Below are 18,216 nucleotides of genomic sequence, written 5' to 3' on the forward strand. Positions count from 1 at the left end.
AGTTTGTTTATATGGTAGACTACATTAATGGATTTCTGTATATTGAACCAACCCTGCATCATAGGGATGAGGCCTACTTGACCATGGTAAATGATCAATTTGATGTGTTCTTGGGTTTGGTTTGCAAGAATTTTATTGAGTATTTTTGCATCAATATTTATGAGGGAGATTGGTCTGAGGTTCTCTTTCCTTGTAGGGTCTTTGTGTGGTACAGGAATGAGAGTTATTATGGCTTTTAAGAATCAGTTGGGTAGTGTTCCATTTGACTCTATTTTGTGGAATAGTTTAGAGAGTATTGGTATTAGGTCATCAACAAATGTCTGGTAGATCTCTGCACTGAACTCATCTGGTTCTGGTTTCTTTTTTTTTTTTTTTTTTGGTTGGGAGTCTTTTGATGACTGCTTCTATTTCTTTAGGTGTTATTATATTGTTTAGATAGTTTATCTAATCCTGATTTAACTTTGGTATCTGGTACTGGTCTATAAATATATCTATCTCCTGCAGATTTTCCAGTTTTGTTGAGTATAGTCTTTTATAGTAGGATGCTATTATTTCTTGAATTTCCTCAGTTTCTGTTGTTATGTCTCCACTTTCATATCTGATTTTGTTAATTTGGATACTGTCTGTGCCCTCTAGTTAGTCTGGCTAAGGCTTTATCAATCTTGTTGATTTTCTCAAAGAACCAGCTCCTGGTTTTGTTGATTCCTGTATGGTTCTTTTTTTTTCTATTTGGTTGATTTCTGCTCTAAGTTTGATTATTTCCTGCTGTCTACTCCTCTTGGGTGTACCTGCTTCTTTTTGTTTTAGAGCTTTCAGCTGCTAGAATATGCTATCTCCAGTTTCTTTTCAGAGGCACTGAGAGCTATAAGCTTTCCTCTTAGTACTGCTTTCTTTGCATCCCATATATTTTGGTATGTTGCCCTTTCATTTTCATTGAATTCTAAAAAATCCTTAATTTCTTTTTTATTTGGGCCTTTACCAAGTTATCATTGAGTAGAGCATTGTTCAGCTTCCATGTGTATTTGTTTTGTTGTTATTAAAGTCCAGCTTTGATCCATGGTGATCTGATAGAATGCATGGGAGTATTTCAATCTTCTTATATCTGGTGAGGCTTCTTTTGTGACTGACTATATGGTTACTTTTGGAAAAGATGCTGTGAGGTGCTGAGAAGAAGACGTATTCTTTAGTTTTAGGATGAAATATTCTATAGATGTTTGTTAATTCCAATTGGTTTATAAAATCTGCTAGTTTCACTGCATCTCTGTTCAGTTTCTGCTTCCATGATCTGTCCACTGATGAGAGTGTGGTGAAGTCTCCCATTATTATTGTGTGGGGTGAAATATATATATATATATATATAGATATAGATATAGATATATAGATATAGATATAGATATACATAGATATATATATATATAGATATATATATATATTGACCTATAGTAGGGTTTCTTTTATGAATGTGGGTGCTCTTGTATTTGGAGCATAGATGTTTAGGATTAATAACTCATCTTGATAGATTTTTCCTGTAATGAGTAAAAAGTATCCTTCCTTACTATTTTGATAACTTTTGGTTAAATTTTATTCGATATTAGAAAGTCTACTCCAGCTTGTTTCTTGGGGTCATATGCTTGGAAGTTTTTTTCCCCCAAGCCTTTTACTCTGAGGTAGTGTCTGTCTTTGTCTCTGAGATGAGTTTCCTGTATGCGGCAAAATGCTGGATGCTGATTATGTATCTAGTCTGATAATCTATGTCTCTTTATTTGGAAATTGAGTCCATTTATGTTAACAGATATTAAGAAATAGTAATTGCTGTTTTCTCTTATTTTTGTTGTTAGAGGTAGGATTATGTTTGTGTGTCTTTTTTCTTTTGGTTTTCTGGCTTAGTTATTTTCCTGCTCCTCCTAGGTTATAGTTTCCCTCCTTGTGTTGGGGTTTCTATCTATTATCCTTTTTAGGACTGGATTTAGGGTCAGATATTGTGTAAATTTAGTTTTGTCCTAGAATATCTTGTTCTCTCCATCTATGTAAATTGAGAGTTTTGCTGGATATAGTAATCTCAGCTGGCATTTGTGATCTCTTGGAGTCTGTATGATGTCTATCTAGGATCATCTAGCTTTCATAGTCTCTGTTGAGAAGTCAGGTGTAATTCTGATTTGGTCTGCCTTTACATGTTACATGACCCTTTTCCCTTACTGCTTTTAGTATTCTTTGTTTTGAATATTTGGTATTTTGACTATTATTTGCTGGGGAGAATTTCTTTTCTGGTCCAATCTATTTGGAGTTCTATAGGCTTCTTTTATGCTCGTGGTCGTCTAGTTTTTAAGGGTAGGAAAGTTTTCTTCTATGATTTTGTTGAAGATATTTACTGTGCCTTTTAGTTGATATTCTTTGCCCTCTCCTACACCTATTATTCTTAAGTTTGGTCTTCTCTTTGTGTCGTGGATCTCCTAGACATTTTGGGTTAGGAGCTTTTTGGTTTTTGCATCTTCTCTTACTGTATTGTCTATGTTTTCTATGTTGTCTTCATCCCCTCAGATCATCTCTTCCATCTCTTGTAGTCCATTCCTGATGCTTGCATCTGTGACTCCTGATTTCATTTTTAGGTTTTAATATAGTTCTTTGAGTGATTTCTCATGTAATTGTTTAAGGGACTTATTCACATGCTTCTCAAAGGTCTCCATCATCATGAAGTATGATCTCAAGTCTGAGTCTTGTTTTTCTGGTGTGTTTGATAATCCACTACTTCCTGCGGTGGGAGAGCTGGGTTCTGATGTTTCCAGGTTTTCTTGGTCTCCATTGCTTAAGATCTTTCACTTTCCTCTTGCCATCTTGTTATCTGTGATTATAGGTGATCTTGTTGTCACTTACTGTAGCCTTTCTGTCATATGGATCTGAGGGCCTGTGAGCTCAGGAAGAAAATTGCATCTGGGTGTTTGGCTTTTTGTGGGTAAGCAGTGAGTTCTGATAGCAGTGACTCAGTTCTGTCTTTGTGGGCTCCAGTGTGAGAGCTCTAGTGAGGCTGTTCTGGGAGTTCAGCTCTCTTCCCACAGGCCCTGAGTCCTACTTCCGGAGACCTGGCTTTTTCTCTAAGCCTAAAAGGACTGAACTCTGAGGAGTCATGGAACAACCTCACAGGGTCTGGACCCCAGGCTCTATATTAGTCCAGATATAAAAGAGCCTGTCAGTATTGTTTTCTTTCTCCTTTTTTGAGCCAAATTATCAATATTTTTATGCATCTCATGACTTCAAGTTAATCATGTGATTATAGACAAATAGTATCACATTGTATTTAAATTTAACTGGTATAATTTCAAATTCCATTTCTCCACAAAAGTTAAAAATTTGATACTATAACAGGAGACTCAAAAATGCAGTGAATACTTATTAGTGCAGGAAAGTACCCTAAAATATGCCTTTTGTTTTCCCCATTACATAACCATCAGGTGTTTATGTGACTCTAACATTTTAAGATCATATACAATTATATACTGTGTAATGAATTAGTTCTACCATATAGTTGGCTGAAGCCTATTAAAGGAATAATTTAATCAGAAACCATCCCTGAATCAACACTGGATGGTGTCCATCTTCTTATCCATTAAGAAAAGTATTTGAGATTTGCCAATAAATTTTCTGTAGAAGAATCAAAACCAGAAGCTGACAGGTCAAGAAGAAAAAGGTCAAAATGGAAGAAATGGATTTGGGGACAGGGCTGCTACAATGGTTTTCGAAAGCAAGCAAATCAAAATGGATTTCAGGTAGCAAATATTGATACAAAGGCATATGTCACATACCTAGATACTAACTCAAAGTTCAGATTAAAGAAATCATACTGTTTTATTAAAAAGTAAATATCCTTACCCAGAATCTGCATGTTCCCTTACTTGGTCCCTCAGAGATGTAGATGTTCTTGGGTTTCTGTCAAGTCCTTGTTTCCATAGTTGCAAGCCATGAGTGTTATTATTAGCCAAGACACAAGAATGTGCCAATCCCACTTGTGCAATATCAATGTTCTAGAATATAAAGTATGCCAATAATATTAACCACTTGGTACAAATGGTAGACAAAATCTTGAATAATAGGAATCATATCCTCTTAGGTTTTATGCAAGTTATTCAAACCAACCATTATTCAGAAGTATAAGTATTAATTATATTCATGTGATTTATCACTCAGAACTATTAGTATTCTTAGTGTATGGTGAATGGAAATCCTAAAACACTGAATAATTATTTGCTGCTAAGAACAGATTATATTCAAATCTTGTGTAATTTATTGCCCATGTGATATTTATTAGTTTTTGGCTCACTGCTTCCATGATTCTTCCAAAATTTTTAACTAAAATTGTTCTGTATTGAGCTTAGTGAACAAAATGAGTTCTCCTTTTGTTATCAAAGTTTCCAGAGCATAATACTAAAACCAGTGATGCAATTATATAAATATCGCTATTGCCTAGCAATAAAAAACAACAAACAAATAAGATAAATATCCACTGAGTTACACATCAGACAAATAACACAATGCTTTCTTTTATCACTTACAAACTTCTGAGTTTGGATTCATCAAAGGTAACATCACTCTTTCCTCACATTTTTCCAATGTCATTCTTTTTATCATGTCTGTATTTTTCTAACACTACTAAGAAATCATTGAGTTGATATATTTTTAAAAGATATATTACAAAAAGTTAATTCATAATAAATGATTACTAAAATCCAATAGTTAAAAAAACATATTGCTAATTCTCAACAAAAGAACTATTTTGAAGTAAACATGCTATTCCACAGATAATTGAAACATGAATTTCTAGCAATCAAATATGTTTTAGAAATTTAGGATAAAAATATTTCTTTGACCTCTACTTTTCTACATTTAGGTCTAAGAGGTAGAAACCATTTGAGGTTCTCTATTCCTCTCAATGACATCTGCTTTGACAAATCATGTCATTCAATGTATTAACTATAGAAACCATTTATTGACTTTCTGATGTGATAGAAGACAAATTAGATAGCTTAAGACACATGTCTGCTTTTCTACCTTTTTTAAAAATAAATAACCTTGCCTGTAGATGCAGTCTTAATTATGATTGCAAACTCAATTACATCCAACCTTCTTTCTGTTACCCATTGGTGATCACCTAACTCTTGCTTCCTTGCAGAATGCATTTACCTACTACATTCATTCATTCCACACCTAATGAATCAACTATGAATTTACTTTAATATCATTGGCCTTCATAACATTCATATTCTGTTTGCTTTGGTTAGTTTCTAAAATGAATCAATTGGGGACGACTTAAAAATACCATTCCCTTATCTTACCATTGCTAATACTGATTGTTCTATATCTGTACTTTAAAGATGATAACTTTTTCATATAAAAGCCAAGTGTTGAACGATCTGTGTCCCCCGGTATCAGATACAACATGCTGACCCAAACTACACTTCCTAAATTCTCAACTGAAAGATTTCTGGAAGACAACATTATTTCAGTCTTAATCTAGTGCACTGGTACTGCTGCCTTGTAGCAGTAGTTTGTGCTAAACTGCTTAGTGCTCCCGGTGGGTCACTGTCTTCCAGCCACCCTCCCAGAAACTCTTGGATCTGCAAATGAAAGGCAGACAGACAGACAGACAGACAGACACACACACACACACACACACACACACACACACACACACACACACACACACATACACACACACACACACACACACACACACACACACACAAACTAGCTTATTTTTGAAATGGCTAGCACAAAAGCTGGGCAGTTCTAATCCTACATCGATATTCCTGATTCAACATCTCTTTTCAAATGGGTACTCTAGACCTTGTTCACCCTCAATCTTCAGGTATCATCTTACCCTAACTCTTTCAGGAGTCCCTACCTAAGCATTTTGTGTAAAGATCTAATCTCATGTTCTTCTTATAGATCACTATGAGAAACAATCTTATTTTGCTTGCCTGCTTACTGGAGTACAAGAATGCTTCCTGATCGATAAGGTTGTCTTTTAATGAGGCAGATATGTAACACATCAGTATTTACATTCAGAAGCTTCCATCTTGGTACTATCTTCATTTAAAAAGATTTACCAAATATGCATAATTTTGGAACTGTAGATTCTTGTGGGGATTTGGAGATAACACTTATTATATGATCATTGGCAAATTAACCTCTGGGTTTCATTGATTAGGGGAATAAAGAGTGTGCCGATGACTACCAAAGACACTGCCTGAAGAAATGACTACTCCCCTAAAGTAAAAAAGTAGTAAGTACTGGTACATTTTAATTACATTTCCCATTGTCTCTATAAACATACAGACAGAATATGTGCTTTTTCATACTCTTAACTATTCCACTTACCATGCATGTCCAGCACAGGAAATTGGCAGGTTTCCAGAACGTTCCTCCTATCATGAATCAACATGAGCAGTAGGATGTTTTTAGTCGATGTTGACAGGACATCTGTTCCAGTCACTTGCACCAAGTCACCCAAGGGGCACGTCTGCAGCAATGCCTTGGGCTTTCTAAGTCTCTTACCAGCTTAACAATCTCTATTCACAGTAATATGCCACAGCTGCTATTTTCTCCGTGAACTCGGGTTTCTTTGTCTGCTTGTTTTTGTCATTTTTCAAAGTTGGCTTTAGTGTGCAAGACTTCACAGTGTTCCTGTAGAATTTTCCTGTCAAGGCTTTGGGGAATGAGGCCACCACCTCCTGAATGTGTGTCACTCACCATGGCACAAGCATACTGCTTCACAAAGCATCATGGAAAGACATGCTGAGGCTCTGCAATCTTACCGCATGCATTTTTGTTAAGTAGTGTCAGCCTATAAATGCAGCTTCATAGTGACTCTAACCTCAATTCAAGAGTTTTGTGATTTTTAATACATACCAGCAAACATAACTAATTGATTTACATCCTCTCTGTCCACTTTTCCATGACTCAAATGGGCAACAGCTTGAGTACTAGAGAACATCTTTGACTAACCACCCCGCTCAACTTAAATCCAAATATTGTTCAGTGCTCACCTCTCTGTGACACATGCTGCCAATCAATCATCTTCACTCACTAGAAATGAAGGTTTGTAATTACGGGCATCTGGGCTTCATGCTTATGTACTCGTTCCATCTGATGCGTGTTGTTCCCATGCAGAACAGAAGAATGACATCGTATTCTAAGAAGGCAAGTTAGCCACACACACAGCTACAAGCAAAGAAAGGGACAAATCAGCTAATTCCAAATCTGTATTTATTAACAAGCAGGGCATACATGTAAATATCTAGACTATGTAACCCCTGGAAGAAATTTAATCTGAATCCTACGTACTTTCTCATTTTGCTTTTATTAAAACTGATATTTTTGTCAGCATTGCTCAGATATTTTGCCCACATTCTGCAGTGTTTATGTTTCAGGGGAATGTGTTTGTCAGTAGAGGATTTTCATTTGACATCTTATGGAGATGTACATATATATATACATATATATATATATACATATATATGTATATATATATACATATATATACATATATATTCATATATGTGTATTCTTGCTGTTAGTTGTTAACTATATTAATTTCTTATGAACAATTAGCATCCTTGAGTATTGAAACTGCCAGAATACAGTCCATGAATGAAGATGTGTGAGAAATTTCTGATACCTTGTGAGAAAACTCCAAGTAAACAGGAAGAGTCTTGGAATCCCTGTTTCTCTGCAAAACAGAGTTGTTCTTGCAATGTTTTTCTGTGCTCCTCCCAGGTATAGCAAATAGGAGTGAGTTTCGTTCAGGCATTGTTATTCCTCTACCCCTATGGAGAAACATGTTTTCGACATGTGCAGCCTGTCCTTGTGATTATATACCTTACTCAGGTGACTCTTTTTAAACTTCAGAACATAAATTGTCTGATGCTCTGAATAAAGTTGGCTATTGCATGAGACTAGTCAGAAGCATATTAGACCCTGCTCTCTCCGGTTCCTGCTGCCAACTGGAATGGTAAGCAAAACTTATCCTTGTAATATGTTTGCAATATTTTGATATCACCCAGCTGTGTAGGTCCAATTACAAATCTTTTAAAATGTACCTACCCAAAGTTTATTGGGAAGTCTAAAGAATGAACTCATGGATTTGTTGTGCGTGTTTGACGCTGTTTTCTCCCCATCCCCTCGTCATTCTCTCCCACAGTTTGCTACAGGACAGATGATGATTCTCTGCTTACTGTCTTCCGCCACATTTCTAGACCACATGCTTGAGTAGGACTGAATTATTTCAGGCCTCTCGAGTGTAACAGTGCATGGTGTGTCCCATCTAACAATCTGGTAGAAGAAATGTCATTTGATTTTAGCTGAAACCTATCATTTTATCACTGCTTTTGTTGAAATATTGATTTGGGGAATATATGTGCCGACTTCATAATACACAAGCCAAGGGGTGTTGAAGCTACTTCCAAATCCCTTGTAATTAATTAACCTAAATGTTTGCATATTTCTGTGATTGTTTTTCTTGAACTCTCAGTGATGGTATTTAGAGTTGGGGCCTTTTATTTGAAATGAAGTTGTAAGGCAGAGTCTCTTGTGAGGATATTGCTGCACTCCATAAGAGATTCCTACCTTATAGAAATCTTTTGTCTCGCTCTCCGTCAATGAAGCATGCAAGCCAGAGGGCTGCCATTAGTAAACCAAGGGAAGACACCTTATCCTAGTCTTGCTAATTCCCTAATCTCAGAACTCTGAAAGGACACATAATCTCTGGTATCTTGGCCATTCAGGAGATGGTATTCTGGTATAGCCTCAACCAAGATACCACACAATGAGTGTTAATGGGTAAAAATTGAAATATGTACACAAAGTAATATGAGTAGAAAAATAAAAGAAGTTGTGAAAGGAGATGAAAGATGGTGGTGAATACATTCAAGATATATTGTATATAATTTACAAAGAATTAAAACATAAAAGGAATTTTTATAACAGCCCAGAAGCCCAGAGTATAAAATTGGAAATAGTTTTCCTTTGCTCTGCTCAGACATCTAGGTTTTGTTTCTTCAGTCATGTGAGAAAAAATATTCTTTGGTTTTGGGAGACGAGAGGGTTTGGCATATTTTTTAGAACAGATTACACTTGTTGGCAGCTTATTTTTTTGGGGGGGTGACTTATATATTTTTAAAATTGGGATTATGCCCATTGCAGTAAGATACTTTGTAATTTCTCAACCAGCCCCCACCTTTTCTTCCCAAGCCCTAGTCTTACACAGAACAGATTTTATTTGTTTTGTGTATATGGATATTTTTCCTGCATGTATGACTGTGAACCACATACATGTCTCTTCCCAGTGGAGACCCTGGAGAGCATCAGACTTCTGGGGCTAGAGTTACAGATGATTGTGAGCCATCATGTGTGTGCTGAGGACTTAACTCAGGTCCTCTAGAAGAGCAATTGCTATTCTTAACTGTTAAAATCTATCTCCAGGCCATTTCTTAATCTTCTTCCAAGTTACAGGTGGCCATATAATTGAGTTCTCACAATAAAATATGAGCAGATAAAAAGCATGTAATATTTAGGATAACAAATACTTCATCACACTGCAGAAACATTTGCTCAACCATGTTCACTGCCACTCTATTGATAATACCCACAAACTGGAAACAAACCTGTCAATGGATGAATGGATAAAGAAATGGGGTCCATTTATACAACAGGGCATTACTCTACTGTTAAAAAAAAAATAAGTGAAATCCACAGACACATGGATAAAAAGTCATCCTGAGTGAGGCCACCTAAACCCAGAAAGATATTTATGGTGCATATTCACTTATATATGGATATTAGTTTAGTTGTTCATAAGCAAGATAAAACCCAGATAACCTCACAGGTTAGGTACAGAGTTAAACACAGTGGGTAGGTTACAGATCTCTCATATATGCAGTTGTCCCATTCCATCAGCTTTCTACAAAATACGTTCGGTGAACTTGTAACACATTAAGAAAGGCACAACCAAATTGGGAAAAAGGAATGACTATGGGATGGTTAGAGAAATCCCCATGTAAAAAGCAGATGTTTGGAATTTTATGCATGGGATAAACAAGACCTTTGGATCTTGAACCATTCTTCAGGGTTTTTCGTTTTTCTTTAACAAGTTAGTGTTATTTATAACTAATACATAAAATAGATAAGAATTTAGGGTCTTTCAAAAATGTTTTTTCATGTGTATGTTTGTGTGTGTGTGTGTGTGTGTGTGTGTGTGATAAATGCATGTGGCTAATACAGGCTATGCCCATTCGAAGATATATGGAAGCCAGTGGATCTCTTGTTCTCTTACTGCCTACCTTATTCTTTTGAGACAGGTTCTCTTATTAAACATGGATGTAGGTAGCAACAAGCAAGCTCTGGAAATCCTTCTATCTCAGCCTTTCATCATAATGAGGTTCCAGCTGCATATGCAGCCATTCCCAGTCTTTTACATAAATGTCAAGGACTGAAACTCATATTCTTATGGTTACACAACAAATACACTCACCCACTAAGCCATCTTTCTTACCTCTTTTCTAATTATTTCTAAAAACATTGTTCTTATGTTACCTACAGAAAGACGGAAAGCTCTGGAAGATAGATAGATGATTACAGATGTGTAAGTGATAGATAATTATGGATTGATGATAAATATGTATGTAGGTGATAGATAATATACAGTGCTATAAATAAGTTGTATATAAATAAATGGTAGATTTATGGATAGATAAGTAAATGGAAAATAAATAAGATAGGCAGGCAGACAGACAAATGATACATATATAGATAGGTAAACAAGTATGTGACTACTTACTTTCTTTTCAATTTTATTGAGACTAAGTCTCTAGTGTCCCTAGCTTGTCTTAAGCTTGTGCTATAGCTGCAAGTGACCTTGAAATCCTGAGACTTGGTTTATTAGATTTTATCTATAAATTTGTTTTATTTATTTTCATAAACATTGAACTGACATATACTGCCTGGTTTAGCATGTCAACTTGACACAAGCTGGAGAAAGGAGCCTCTCTCTTGAGGAAATGCCTCCAAGAGATCCAGCTGTAAGGCATTTTCTCAACTAGTGATCAAGGGTTGGGGGAGGGCATTGTAGGAGGTGCCATCCCTGGGATGGTAGTCTTTCGTTCTATAAGAAAGAAAGCTGAACAAGCCAGGGGAAATAAGCCAGTAAGCATCATCCCTCCATGGCCTTTTCATCAGCTCCTGCTTCCTGACCTGCTTGAGTTCCAGTCTTGACTTCCTTTGGTGATGAACAGCAATGTAGACATGTAAGCTGGATAAACCCTTTTTCTCCCAAATTTGCTTTATTGTCATGATGTTTTGTGCAGAAATAGAAACCCTGACTATGACATGGCATATATTAATTATATAAGAGTTCCCATTGATATATTTTCATACATGTATGTTCATGTGTTTTTCTATTTTTGTCATATTGAGCACTCTTTAACCTTACTTATCCCCATCTACCTCCTACTAATCCCCCGTCTCTTTCCAGCTAGTTCTTTTTATAATTCCCCCTTCTCTTTGTGTATGTGTGTGCCCCAATAAGTTTAATAAGAGTTGCTTCTAGGACCATGCATGGATTAGGAACTGTTTACCATAGAGTGGTCATCTGGCCCAAGGCTATACCACAGTAGAAAATGTTCTACTCTCATATAGCTACACCTATATGGACCTCATGGCCTCTCCCTTCACCAGGATGAAATGTTGCTGAATCTAATCCTGTGTAGACCTTGTGAAGCTAATTACTGTTCTGTCGGTTCTAATAAACAATTACCACGCCATGCCTAAAACACTACATTCCTTAACACTACTCCAGCATCTAGCCTTTAGAGTCTTCCAAAGTGTTCTGTGTGCCCTACAGGGAATGGGATAAATATATACAATAGCTTTTATTTTCAGCACATTGACCAGTTATGAGTCTGTCATCCACAGCAATACCAACCTTCTCTGACAAACAATTAAAGCAACACTAATCTATGACCATAAAGTGACTTGACACATTCACTTAGTAAACAAAAGCAGTATCGTTCCCAGTAGGGCCTATGTTCTCCCAAGCTTCTGGATATTGACCAGATTTAGAATCTCAGATGTGACTTCTTATGGAGTAGATTTTAATCCAATCAGAAAGCATTTGCTAATCACCATAACAATCATGCCACTATTGCACCGGAGGGCACATCTCACCTGGCAGGTTAGAAGTGTGGCACACAGGGTCCACACCTGGGTAGAGACAATTGATGACAGTTCTCCCCAGTAGCCTGCATAGAAGCTTCTGGCACTATAAGAGCTAGCCAGGAGGAAGGAAACCTCTAGCTCAGTGCCAGCTTGATTTCTCAATGTTCAGAATCAAAGCACATGCTGTCATCAGCAGTAAGATCTTATCATCTAATTATATTGAGCAAGTTAGAGCAGTAGCAATAGCCTATGTTATTTCTGTAGCCTCCAGGGCCTTCCAAACCAAAAGCCTCATGAGAAAATATCCCATACTTAGTATTGGAATTTTCCTTTAATAATAACCTATAGCCTCTGAGAACAGCTTTGTCCTCCCATAAAAGATACCTTCATCCAAACTCTTAACTTTACCTGTCCCATTCACTCCTCCATTTAATACATATCTCTACATTCTTGTTTATATTTTGAAAAATATTAGGCATTACAAAGATTGCAGAGCTTATAGAAATTTAGATCAACAGATAAAATAGTATTAGAATACTGGGGCTACACTGTTACATGAAAAAAAAAATTTCTTTCTCCAGCTCTTCCTTTAAGTACCAGGCAACCTTGCAACCTTTCTTTGATTACTATTATTGTACAAATAAAAGTTTAAAAAACTAAGAATAGGAAATAAAAGTAAAAATGTTAACTTTTTTTCATTTATTTCTGGTAATTTATGTCTAGTCATGCTTGAAAATTACCTTTCTACTCTTTAACATTTCTCATATCTGCAGATAGAAGCATATTTTATTTCAGATCTGTTGGCCTCTATCAAAAACAGATGTGTAGCTTAAACACAATAATACATATATGTATTCGGGACAGAATGATTCTATCATAATTTTGTTTCAGTTTGAGTGGACTATAATGTGGCTACACATTTGCTTAAACATTATTTTGCATGTTTCTATGGAGGGATGAATATTAACTTCTGAATTACTTCATTGAATAAAGCAAATATCCTCATCAATCTGTGTGGTTATTAGTCAAGCCACTGCAGAGTTACTTGAGGGAAAGGTCAAATAAAGGAGATTTTTATTTCTTTCCGATACCTTCAATCTGGTGTATTGGTCTTTTACTCTTGTTAGACTAAGCCATGGTGCAAAAAATGTAGCCCCTTGGACCTCCTGTTTCTGTAGTGTGGTGATTCCAGACATAGAAACTTTGCAGTTTCTATAATAGTATAGCCATATTCCTCTTGCTTTTCCTTCTTCCTCATCCTCATCTCTCTATCACACACACACACACACACACACACACACACGTACGCACACACATACTCTTTAACTATATCTTTAATGTAATCCTTAAATAATATAAATCTCAAGGTAGAGATCAATTTCTTTATAATCTCCCACTGCATTTCTGAATAAACTTAACTGAAACAATAGCTCAAACAATGACCAATTATTATTCACCAAACCCCCAAACAAAAATGAATATATTCTACACTGAAGTCACACGATGGTTATAAAACAGTCTTCTCCATATCCCTTGCATATGGAAAGAAGAACTACACGTAACTTTTGAGCAATGTAAGGAGATGGACAAACTGACAACACCAGGAGTTCCTCCATGTCGTTGTCTCTGTAGAATGGGTGCTTTCACCAGTTAATATGTTTATGTCACACAATACATCAAGACTCAGCACCTAATATGCAGAATATAAAGCAAAGATGTGCTCATGGATGGATGCTAGGTTATTCCCTGTGACACCCTAAGCCTTTCTTTGTTCTGGGAAGCTGGTAGAAAGGGCAACTTAAGAGCTTCTCCCCAAATATGAACCACTGAAACCTTATCCTGGGAGGCTTATGCTGCTACCACTTGGGGCAGAAGAAGCATGGAACTTCATATTATAATGTTTACACTAGTTGCCTAGTAAATATTTACTGGATATATCATTTTTTCAGATATCCACCCCTAAGGATTCTGATTCATTCAGTGTGTACAAGGTGGGGATTATACAGCTAAACACTAACAAGTACACTAAAGTGATTCGATTATGAGGATTGTATTTTTGAGAAACAAAACACATAAGCTTTCCTGCATTCATCATAATAAATATTCCTTCTTGGTTGTATCAGTTAGTTTTGCTATATAACAAAAGAACAAAAAAATCTCCATCACACACAAAAGTAAGCTTATGACTTTAATGAACAAGGTATCTGCTAAGCAGTAATGTAAATAAAGTTTAGGCATATTTGTTAATCTTCTCATGTGGGTAGTCTCATATGGTGTTTCTAAACCTCCAAAAAATGTTACCATAGCAATGATGGTGCTGCTAAAAAGGCAATAGAAACACAAAAGTCACTAGAGGCCTGGGCTCAAAATATCCCTGCTTCACAGTCCACAAAACCATATTGGACAGACTAAACCACATAGTTAGTCTCAGAGTTAAAAGACTAAAAGCACTTCCCAATCCTTCAATTGGAAGGACTGCAAAGCAATCCACTAAGGTAGTATAGGTAGAGATTATTAATTGAGAACGTTGATGTAATTAACCTATCATAACTACTGAAAAAGACAACCCTCTGGGTGGAAAGATGTATGTCAAGAATTTGATTTACAGAACACAAGCTTGTGTCTGTGGTGAATCTAGGAATTCTTATCTGCATTCAGGGGCAGCATAGTCTATGCCTGTATAGATGCCTACAGAAAGCCTATGTGGGTTCCTGCTCCTGTACACCACAGGAAGCTATGTATAAAGATCTGTAGAATGTGCCATGGGGAGTAGACATAGACTTGGGGTGTATTAAGTTTATATGGTGCTACTTTTGAGATACATTCAAATTAATAAAATCACCCAAAGATTTTGAGCAAATAAATAAATAAATAAATATATTTTATTTAGTTTCAATTGGCCCCAAATGATAATTATCAATATTTTACAATAACCTATACTAGAAAACTATCCACATTATATGTGAAAAATTTAAAGATTATACATTTTAAAATTCATAGTACAACGAAATGATAAGTACCCAGTTTTTAAACTATAAGAACTGGAGTGAGCTACATTTCTGCTCATGAGAGACATTTAACACATCCTCAGTATATTAGTTTTAACTTTTGTAGGAATTTTTATATTCCATATCACTAATAACTCTAGCTCATTATTATCCATTAAATATATTATGTAAAGTGTTTGTTCCACAACAGTTGTGTTATTTTATATTTGTGTCTTTCTTTAATTATTTGAAATCACTATATTCAGACTTGCATTGTTTTGATTAATGGGACTTTATATTAATAAAATAAATGCATTCGTTTAAAAATTTACTGTGAAATTTTACACATCTGTGTGTAGAACAAATATTTAGTAAATGTCACTTTAGGGTACCTATATAAATTAGTGGAAGAGTTACTGCTTTCAATGAAAATGAAAACCGAAGAGATAAGAGATCAGTCTTGTATCTGCGCCTGCCACAGCAGAACAAGAAGAGACTCCCTGCAATAAATAAACAACTCTCTTTCACAAACTCTCATGGTCCCAGACATTTATAAAAATAGAAATTACTGTTGATAAATACTCTTAACTCAGGAATTCCATGGACATCATGCTTTAGATTTCTTTTTCTAAACCCATTACTAAATTCCAGTCTTCAACAGTGTTTTTGAGGAAGACCTTGAGAAGTTCTAATGGGATCAAGGTGCTGGAAATGAAGATACTACAATTAAGAACATTTTTTTTTTTTTTGCTGACAAAAAATTTTAAATGTCTTGAGCGCACTGCTGTTTTATGACTCTATGCCTAAGATTTCTTTAACCTAGCCAGAGTTTCTGCCGTCATTAAAAATGCTGAAGGCATAGTAGAGATCAAAAAAAATTTTAGGGGTATATTATATCTTTTATCAATTTGAAGCAGAGACATCTTTATGAGAGAGCCTTTGTTCACAGTTGATGCTGAAATAACCAAAGTTATTTCTAAAAAGAATAACTTAAATGATCTAAAATGAAAAATAACCCTGAAACAACAATCACAAACTACCTGTCAAATCATCTTATTTGACTTCTGATAATTTTGAAAAGCATAAACATTTTTAGAAGCTTTTAAAATGTAATATAATTGGAATTATGTATTGCTGAATCTTTTATATAAAATAATAATAATTTATTATTATTATTTAAATATTATTACTATTATAAGACTGGCTTCAAGCTAGACAGAAGGAATGTTCAAGCAGGTGGCATATGTTTGTATCTGAATAGTGCCGTCCCATCCCCCAGCTTTGTACTCCTGAGATTGGTAGAAGTCAAGATATAGTGGGAGGTGTTCTGTTCATTGTGCGTATGTTCTTGGAGGTGAGCAGCTGAGTTCCAAGATCACTCTTTTCCTTCTTTCCCAGCAAAAAAGTGAAAATTTGACTGTCCAATGTGGTTATAACCTGATACAATACCTCAGGTCCAGAGCAATCAATTGGAAATAGATTGGAACTTCCCAAAGTGGCAGCTCTTTATAAGCTAATTTATCCTGACATTTTTATACTGTAAGAGAAAGCTAACAAATGGCAGTATTAATGCTGGGATATAAAAACGCCAGAGGAAAACTTTCTCGTTAGTCAACTCTATGACAGACAGGACTGTCACTGCTCACAGAGCAATGGACAGAGGTCATGCTTATGAGCCATTAAGGTCCACACCTGGAGGTGATGTTGAGAATTTTTGCTCCATGGTTATATTAGGCTATGAACAGTCCGACTGATGAATGCCGTGAGATTTTTTTTGTTGTTTTTTGTGGTTTTTTTTGTTAGTTAGGTAGTTTGTTTGTTTGTTTGCTTCTATAGAAAAAAATTTCCAACCCTCCTCAGCATATAGTTTGTGAGTGATAAGAAAACTGAATGCAAAAAATGTAAATGTTGTTTTTTTTTAATTCCCTGTGTAATTATTGGTTCTATGAGAGGCAATATTCTCACATAGATGTGCTATGATTATATTATCATTTTCTGGGAGTAAAAATCTAAACCTTTGCTTCCACTGTAGAATCTTTTAGCAATTGGACTTGAATTTAATCAGGACAACCAGATATTCTTTGTCTTCCTTAGGGCGAGGATTACTATGATGAAACACTGTGACCTAAGCAACTTGTGGAGAAAGGGTTTATTTGACTTGCACTTCTATATCACTTTTTATCATCAAAGGAAGTCAGGATAGTAACTCAACAGAACAGGAACTTAGAGACAGGAGTTTATTCAGAGGTCATGGAGTAGTGCTGCTTACTGGCTTGCTCTCTATGGCTTGCTCAACCTGCTTTTCTTTTTCTTCTTTTCTTTCTTTTTCTTTCTTTCTTTCTTTCTTTCTTTCTTTCTTTTTTAATCAGCGAGAATTTCCACAGTTTTTTCATTAGATACTTTTTGTATTTACATTTGAAATGTTATCCCCTTCCCCCACCCTACTCCCATCTCCCTCCACCTCCACTTGTCTTCAGGAAGGTGCACTCACTCCTAATCACTCAGTGCCTTGGCATTCCCCTACATGCTTTCTCTGGACCAAAGGCCTCTTCTCACATTGATGCCAGACATGGCTATCTTCAAGTACATATGCACCTGGAGCCATATGTCTCTCAATGTGTGCTCAATGGTTGGTGTTTCAGTCCATGGGAGTTTTGGAGGGTTTGGTTGTCAACCTGCTTTCTTATAGAGCCCAGGTCTACCAGCTCAGGTATAGAACCACTCACAATGACCGGAGCCCTTCACCATTAGTCACTACATAAAAAAATTCTCCACAACTGGATCTAATAGAAACACTTCCTCAGTTGAGGTTTGTTCCTTTCAGATAGCTTGTGTCACAGTAACATAAAACTAGGCAGAACATAGCTCTTCCTCATCCACCCCTATCCCATTGAAAAATTATAACAGATAAATAGAAATGATTTTAAAATTATCTTATAATTGACAGTTAGGAATCAAATCAAAGCCATCTCACCCATTGTACTACAATTCTTCCTGAAGGGTCTTCAAGTACTCCACTCACATACCC

Source organism: Micromys minutus (assembly GCF_963924665.1).
Source record: "Micromys minutus genome assembly, chromosome: 14".
Classification (NCBI taxonomy): Eukaryota; Metazoa; Chordata; class Mammalia; order Rodentia; family Muridae; genus Micromys; species Micromys minutus.